Genomic DNA, 8,656 nt, shown 5'->3' with positions numbered 1-8,656 from the left:
CTGCTTCTTCGACAAACCAGCACCTGGGGAAGCATAGCCAGTCCTTGGCAGAAGATGCTGTGTGTAGCAGGCTACCCAAATAGGGGGTTCCCTGTAGGAGCTTTCCCCTGTTTGCCGGTTTTTCATTCATTTGTCCTCTCTGGTTCCTAGCGTGTATTGAGCACCTACAGTATACGCAGCCCTGTTCCTAGTGCTAGGAACACAAAGAGAAGCCTATTGCCAGGAAGGGGTGGGGCTCGGTGGTAGAACACTTACCCAGGATGCACCGGGCTCTAATGTCCACCCGTCCCAGCAAATCCAGGAGAAAAGGCCTCTATCTAGTCATTTAAGGCAACCACCACAGGAGTGAAGATGAGGATGTAGGTAACTGGCTTCCTGGGAAGGGAAAGAGGGCTCTGTGCATCCCGGGCAGGTAGGTCTACTGCGTACAGCCAACACATGACTGAAGAGCTCGGTGCTGGGAGGTCTGATGCCATGCACGTGAGTCTGGACTTCGTTCTGTAAGCCATGGGAAGCCAGGAAAGGAAATCGGGAAAGCTGGTGACCTGAGCTAAGCAGAGTGCTTTTTCTTTTTCTCTTTACTTCTTGATTTTAGAACTTCCTCACCTCTTTTTAAAAAGCCAGATCCCACTTCCGGCTTGATAGCAGGGACAGAACCATGCAAAATCTAGTGAAGGAATATGAAGTAGACGAAGTCCATATTCATCCCCACACCTATTGCTCCACCCCCATTGCACACTGTGCCTGGGTTCTCAAAGTGTGTTCTCTGGGAGAGAGTGGCACTAACGTCACTCAGAACATGCTTGCCAGACCTATCGTTCATTCCAGACCTGCAAGGTCAGGCCCAACAGGGTGGCCTAGGCATCTGGCAGAGCCCTGTCAGTACTTATGACTGGATCAAGCAGTTCTGCACATCTCTGATCGAGGAGGAAAGAGTCCTTTCTGCTCAGTCACAGAGATTTTTAGCGCACAATCCCTTGTTCCGTTGATTCTGGGCCCATGGTGAGGCAGAACACCACGGTGGTAAGGACATGTGGAGAAAGAGCCTGTTCTTTCTCCTGGAGGAGGAGAGAGAGAGACAGAGATCAATATGGGGAGGCAGGGATCACCTATAACCTTCAAAGGTGGCCTGTTTCTTCTCGCTGAGTTCTAGATAGGTCTTTACCATCTCCCGAAAGTCTGGTCAAGTACACCACTCAAACATGCAACGCTCCCACCAACACTGGTGGCTCTAAAGCCTGGGAGCTTCTGTTTTATGCGTGTAAGGTACCCAGTCATTTTCAACACCTCCATCTCTGCTCACCGTGTGTGCCTTTAAAAAAGTGGATGGTACTCTTAAGTGAGCAGCCTGTTTGCCTCACATTGTATATATCCCCTAATCACCAGTTACAGAACTGACTTCTTTTTTTTTTTTTTTTTTCCGGAGCTGGGGACCGAACCCAGGGCCTTGCGCTTCCTAGGTAAGCGCTCTACCACTGAGCTAAATCCCCAACCCCTCAGAACTGACTTCTTAAGACAGATATGGATATTGTCTTCTGGAGTAATGGTTAATAAAAAGTCTTCAGATTCTTACTGTTGGAGCTCCAGGTCATTTACGATTATACCATGACCTAAAGCAATGCTTTATAATAAGCAACCCAATCTGGCAGTCTTTTCCATACTTCCGTTTCCACAGGATGGATCGGTCAAAAGTGGTAATGCTGAATCAAAAGTCTTTTAGCCGTAACAGATACCCCTTCCCTAACATCCCCAAAACACACAGTTCCACCAGCAAAGCACTAGATGCCCAGTCACACATTGACCAGGAGTCGGTCTTGTAGGTCCTCAAACTCATGTTTCAAAATCAGGATTGCTAGAAGGTGGGAAGTAGATTTGACCCAATGGAGGAGAGGTAAGCCTGAGGCAAGAGATTGGTTAGTGGGAGGCTGCACTGGCCCAGGGGAGAGAGACACACTTGACCCTAGAGAGCCCCTAAGAGCAGGCAGCTCGAGTTAGATCTGAGGACTGGCAGGCACCTTCAGGGACTCCCCCATTTTATCTTCACAGTCACCTGCTTTCCAGATGATGAACCCAGAGAACGTTGAGGAGGTAGCTTGTCTACACGCTGCAGGATTTTCCAGGCTTGCTAACCTGAAAGCCATTCTGGGGGAACTGGCTTGTGTTGGTTAATTGCAAATGTCAACCTGACTAGATTAAGACACACCTGGAACTTGATGAGACACAGCTTTGAATTTGTCCTTTGAGTGCTTTTCCAGGAAGAAAGAAGACTTACCCTAAATATGGGTGGTTCCATCCCCCTTGCTGGGGTCCTGGACTGGATAAAAGGAGACAAAGGAAAAATCTAGCTGAGCTCTGGCCTCATCTCTCCCTGCTCCTGAAGCCAATGCTTTCCCCACCAAGGTGGTCTGTCCACCTTCAGACCAGGACCCAAATGGATTCCTCCCTCTCTCTGGTTGCTTGTCAAATATTTGATTACAATTCTGAGAAGAGTTATTAATACACTGTTCCACTCCAATCCCCCTTCACCTGAGAGTTCATGACCCTGTTCTCCAGCAACAGATAAATGAGAAAGGGTGTGGCAGACAGTCAAAAGTCTGCCATAAAGTGGCCCGTGCCAAAGTCCCGAGGTCGGGGGAAGAATGAACATCAGCTTCTTCCGGAGTTTGGCAGAGACTTGGACAGGGAACGGCCATTAGTGGCAGCAGGTGCTACAAAGACGGAGCTAGGGAATTTGTGGGCACAGAGAGCTTGGATATAAGGAGTGTGTGGAAACGAGAAGCGTCGGGTAAGCTGACTGCGTGGAAAGAGGACAGGGCAGATGTGCTGAGAAAGGCAAAAACTCAGAGGGAGAAAAGCAAAGCTCCTATAGAAAGGCAAAGACGCAGAGCCAGACTTACGTCTTCCCTTCCCACAATGCATTGCAGCTCTGCAGTCCTGCATCCCCATCAACCTCCCTTCTTCTTTTCATGCACACTTCAGTGATGGCCCAAGAGGTCTTTACTGTGTGTGTGTGTGTGTGTGTGTGTGTGTGTGTGTGTGTGTGTGTCTGCGCCCGTGTGTAAAATGTACATACTCATGTGGGAGTGTGCACCACCTTTGGGTGTACAACATGTATGTATGTAGAAGCCACAGCTTCTCATCAAGAGTCTTCCTCTCTGTCTTAGTTTTTGAATCCTCTACAACCCTTCCTTGAGTTCCCAATTTGCTTTGTGCTTTCTGGCTTGGTCCAGTTGCTTCTGTTTGCTTTCTCTTACACACTGGGACCACCTCCCCTGAGGTGGCACCACCCACAGTGAGCTGGTCCTTCCCACCTCAGTCATTAATCAAGAGAATGCCCCCAAAGTCTAATCAAACAGAGGCATTTTCTCAGTGCAGGGTCCCTTTCCTAGAAGATCAGAGTTTGGCTTGTGTTAAGTTGAGAAAAACAAAACAAAGCACACATAGCCAGTACAGGACAGTAGAATACAGCGAAGGAGGAGGGAAGGTTTACATCCTTGTCTTCAAACTGCACCCTTTGGCTCCCCGCTGAGGTGGTACCCAGGCCACAGGCCACCTCCCACTTGGCTCTCCTCCACTCATGTCCCTTTATCATATACGATGGTTCCAGAACTTGCTGTGTGAGCATGCTGGACGGCGTGGGCTCCGGCTCAGATGAGAATGTTGACTGACAGTTGTAGATGCGGTTATCCATGCCTGAAGCTTGGGTCATACTCTGAGGGTTTAGGTGGAAGACCCCAATACTGATGATGGTCTTTTCCAAAGGTGTGACTTGGGGAATAAAAGTCTTTGTTCTTAATTATATTGCTGTAAAAACATCTATTTTAACTTTGGAGTGATTCATTAGCCCTTACCAAGACAGGAACATGAAGAGGTTTAAAAGCCAAAAATAACTAACGTTTATTGAATATTTATTATGCTTCAGGCATTGTGCTAAGTTCTTTACATAAATTCATTTGAAGTTCCCAATAACCCTATGAGGTGTTAGTATGCCTCTTTCTCAGATAAGGAAACCAAAGCTAAGAGAGGTTAATTAACTTGCCTGGAGATGGAAGGCTCATAGGAAGACCTGGTTTCGAACCTTGGAAGTCTGCCTTTGTTCTGCCTGTCGGATTATCCGGATCTTCTTACAGAGTTCAGGCCCCTGAGCAAATGGACAATGACCCAGGCATGGGCTGTGGGCTGGAAAGCAGAGCGGGTGTGGGTGATGCCTGAAGTAGCTAATCTGTTCTTCAAGGCATGGCTGGTTGGTGGGGAGTCCATAGCATCTGGAAACAGGCCAAGGCACTGGGCACAAGATTGGAGAGGTAGTACCTGACTCCAGGAGGAGGAGGAAGGGGGAAGAGGAGGAAGAGGAGGAAAGGGAGACAAACAAAGCTTCACATATTACTGTCTGACCAATCACCATCCCTCCCATCTTGCCCTGTGGGTGGTCTAAGGGATAAACAAGTAAGAAGTCCCCAGACAAATCCCAGGAGGAAACATCCCATCTGTGTCTGACCCATTACCATCTCAGCCCCTCTCCAGGGAAATTTCTTTGAAGGATTCCTAGTCTTCTCTGGGGGATTTTGCCCATAGGTAGCAGGAGATCCTGGCTGTTGGCTCTATGAGTGGTTCACTCTATACTGTGCTGTGCAGTGGGGATCTGCATGTCCCAGACCTTTGAAAGGAACTTGAACTTGGTAAAGCCTCTAAGCACACAAGTGCGAACTATCGATCTCTCCGGCTTCTCTCTTCCTCAGCCTCTCCTGAAGCCAGACGTGCCTGGATCCTCTATGCCAGCTCCCAGGAGAGTAGAACGCAGAAGGTTGTCATGGAGCTGATGTCACCCTGTCATATGCCCAGCCTCTGCAGCTCTCCCCGCAAGACAGTGGTCCTCTGGAGGTGAGGGGTGGCTATTCCCCACCACAATGCTCAGAGGATGCTTGGAAGACTCTCCGTGCCCATCCCAATGTTACCTTTGAAAGTCAAACCAGATCCCTGGGCTGTAGTCACCTCCAAACTGAACTAGAGGCCACAAGGGTTCCAGACAAGGAGGTGCCCAGCCCTGTCTGCTCTGGAAGGCAGACAGAGCACACCGCACACTGTCTCACAGTCCATTTTTCAAAGTTTGACGTCAATTTGCGGCCTTAGATTGGTTTTTGTTTCTCTGTGCTTTGTTTTCTTTTTGGTGATGAATGGTTATTGTCAGGCTGGCTTAGGGGAAGCGATAGGCAGCAGGTGGGGGCTGGGGTGGAGAGAGCACGGTGGGGGTTTTCACGCTGGAGTTATTGTTTACATTTCTTTTCTAGGGATGAAATGGAGTGGGAGGTGCCTGAGGTCACCCGAGGGTCACATGAGATAGATACCAGGGTCACTTTGTGACTGAGTTCCCCTTCATGCCAGCTTGGAGAAAGGCAGACCTCTGCCCCTTTCTTTTCCCCATAAGTACACGTCTGGTCTGGGGGGCGGGCCGTATGTCACGGCTGAGGTGGCTGACGCTGTCAACTGCAGATAAATACAACCAAAACAGACCCAGAAAATTATTTCCTCTTAATGGAAAAATTATCAGGCCCCGAGCAGCCTGATCTAAGGGCTTTTAGAAGCACAGAGAAATACACTCAAGCCTGCACTCAGCCTCCTCCTCTCCCCAGCTCCCTCCCGGGACAGCTCTGCAAAAGCCACGTTTTTTTTCCCAGACCATACAGAGCACACACAGCACATGGACCTGGTTGGAAGAAAACAGCTTCAGAAAGACCGTAGTTTAGGGTCGCGGAGGTGATTTGCTTGGGGTCTTCAGGGTTGTGAGCTTGAAAAGATGGTAGAAATCACTCTGCCCATCTTGCTCGTGTCCCAGATAATTAAAGTACAGCTCAGAGAGAAGTGACTTTGCAAAGGTCCTCGGCCACTCAGCAGCAGGACAAGAGGCTGGAGCTTTTGTCTCCAAGGCCTGTTTCTATTACCCACAATCCCCTGGTACATCCACATTGGTAAAATGCGTCTTACTCAAACACTGGGCCCATAGGACAAGGGATATTGAATTCTAGGCAGGAATTGTCTTATTAAAGGCTTTCCTTTTTGTCATTTTGGCAGTACTAGAATTCAAACCCAGAGCCCGCGTGCACGCTAGCAAGCATTCCGCCACTGACCCACAAGCCTGCCGTTCTCCCTTCCTTTCCTCTCTCTCCACAGAGCAAACATCCTCACCTCATTGACTCTGTGCTCACTGCTTGCTTTGATTAATGTAACGTTAGCGATGAGCCAAGGAGCAGAGCTTCAGTGCACTTGCATGACTTAGCTGAGTGGTTAGCATTTCTGCAATCAGCCATGATCTAGAAGGAGCCACGTGGAGCAGATCTGAGTACGCCCCTCAGCCTGAAGCTGCTCCCCCAATCAACACCACACAACTGGGAGAGACAAACACAGCTGTTTCTCTCTTGCAGCTGAGTCTCGGGAGAATAGAGCTGCTCCTGAACTCTGATTCTCCATTTTGAGGTAGAACCTGGTCTAGATTTCCTTTTCCTCTGGTCACCGAGGCCACTCAGAGTTGCAGTAGAATGCTGACATGGATTGGTATGGGTGACAAGACTTCATAGGCTTTTGCTGAGGGAACCTAATGTGCTTTAGATCCACCTTCTTTTTCTCCCAAGAGACTTCTCATGGCGAATGCTTACTGTATTAATTATGAGAGGGTGATTAGTGTGTCAGTCCCTATATCTCAGAGGCTTGATGTCTTCTGCTTCCTGTTGCTATAGCAAGCAAAACACTCCCTCCCTCTCTCTCTCTCTCTCTCTATATATATATATATATATATATATATGTATATATACACACACATATATATATGAGAAAATATTGAATATATATATATGTATATATGGGAGAAAATATTGAATATATATGTATGTATGTATGTATATATATATGTATATATATATATATAAATGAAAAGAAATTTATCTTGGTTCAGGGTCTAGAGCATCTTAAGAGTATAGCACCAGCATCGTCTTGGCTTCTACCGAGAGCCTAGTGGAAGAAGAGCACAGAGGGATGTACAGACAGAAGAGGAGACCCAAGGCCTAAAACATCTAACTTATTCTTACAAGGTAGACATTAATCTATTCTGGATCTTTCTCCTACCACCCTAACCCCACTAGACTCCAGCTCCCAACACCACTGCACTGAAGAATTGAGGTTCTAACCTGTGACTCCCAAGGGACACGCTCAAACCTTCACACAGCATGCTTTTTCCTTAGTCATAACACCATCTCACACACGGAAGCTACTCTGAGGCTCAGAGTCTAATATCTTTGTCGTCTTCTAGAGTCTCCCTTGGACCTACTTCCAGTTGAGTGTGGAGCAGAAGGCAACAGTGTGGGAGATCTCTGAGGAGCTGAAACTCCACCCGTATTTCATTGGCCAAAACTCATGGCCCCACCAACCGGAGAGGAAGGAAGTAGATGGCATTCACACACCAGGAAGAACAACCAGTCTTTGCTGTGACCACACCAGACTGGTCTTTAACACTTCCTCCTGTGCACAGACTGCAGGTTACCCAACGGAACCTTCTTTCAGCTGATCTCTCTTGGGATCATGAATCCATGGAGAATTCACCCTTTCATTGAGAATGCTGTCTCTCCTCTGGTCTCTCAATCTCTATTGACTCAAATCCAAATCCCTCCCCTTTTTATAGATCAGTCAAGTTGATTTTTACAGTTTGCCTGACTCTGGTCCCAGGAGTCTTTATCCCAGGGGACTTCTTGTCCACTCCATCGTAGCTCAGCCCTTTCTCTGGATACGATAGTCTGGCTGTACCAAGAGGAAAAGTTCACACTTAGTAACAACATAGAAAGCTGTTTTGAATTACTGGACATTTGCTATTTCAATGAAAGTAGGGTTTGAAGGGGAACCAGTTAGCCGGCTAACTTAGAATGGAGTAGAAGGAACACAGAGTGGGGGTGAGGTGGGGACGGGAGGGCGGACATGAGGAATCTATAGCTATAATCCAGGAGAGACTGTCAAGAGCCTGAACTAGACCTGAAGATGAAGCACAGAAAGAGGAGGAGGTGCTAAAGAGATGTTTCGTGATGGGAGCCCATGCCAGGAGGCACCTGTTGCTTTAGATGGAGGCAGAAAGAGGGCAGAGAGAGGTGAATCCCTTGTTTCCAGCCCTGGGGCAGTAGCGTACTTCCAGTGCGTCTGATTACCTCAGCCCACCTGCCAGCCCCTGTGCTCAGCTCCACCAAGTCTGGCCTTTCCAATCTACTTGCAAGGAATGTGGAGTTACATTTAATTAAAAGTATCTACACAGAAACGAGATTAATTAAGTCTCTTTTACCCAGGAGCCCTCTCTTTGTGTTCACTTAAATGAGGTTTTAAATGTTGTCTCAATGTTATATCTGGGCAAGATTTCTCCAGACAACACTTCGCGTGGTTCCGAGGCTCTGCCGTAGCCGGCTGGAAATTATTTCACCATGAGAACAATCCAAGGACAGTCTCGCCCTCCCTCAGTCAGAGGAGCTCCAGGCAGGTGGGGGACCTTGGGCCACAGAAAGTAGACTTTTAAAATGAAATGGGGGCTAAGCTCTCTCAGGCAAGAGCTGCCTCCCAAGACTTCCTCTCGATGCAGAACAGGTGGTCTGAGATGCTCTCTGTTTATGGAGCGCTCAGCTGATCAAAG

At 48.0% G+C, this 8,656-nt stretch overlaps 1 long non-coding RNA gene across 2 annotated transcripts; it reads left to right on the top strand.

Annotated features, from left to right (window-relative positions):
• The first annotated feature begins 257 nt into the window (after window positions 1-257).
• LOC102550769 (uncharacterized) lies at window positions 258-8,290 on the top strand. 2 transcript variants are annotated; one of them, XR_001839365.3, is made up of 4 exons: window positions 258-359; window positions 4,740-4,881; window positions 6,947-7,082; window positions 7,301-8,290. It is a non-coding gene; the product is annotated as an uncharacterized LOC102550769 (long non-coding RNA). The 2 variants fall into 2 exon arrangements; XR_593867.4 differs by having other exon boundaries at window positions 263-363.
• The last annotated feature ends 366 nt before the right edge of the window (window positions 8,291-8,656 follow it).

Source organism: Rattus norvegicus, chromosome 8 (genome assembly GCF_036323735.1).
Source record: "Rattus norvegicus strain BN/NHsdMcwi chromosome 8, GRCr8, whole genome shotgun sequence".
In the NCBI taxonomy this organism is placed as follows: Eukaryota; Metazoa; Chordata; class Mammalia; order Rodentia; family Muridae; genus Rattus; species Rattus norvegicus.
This window is presented reverse-complemented; position numbering and strand designations above follow the sequence as displayed.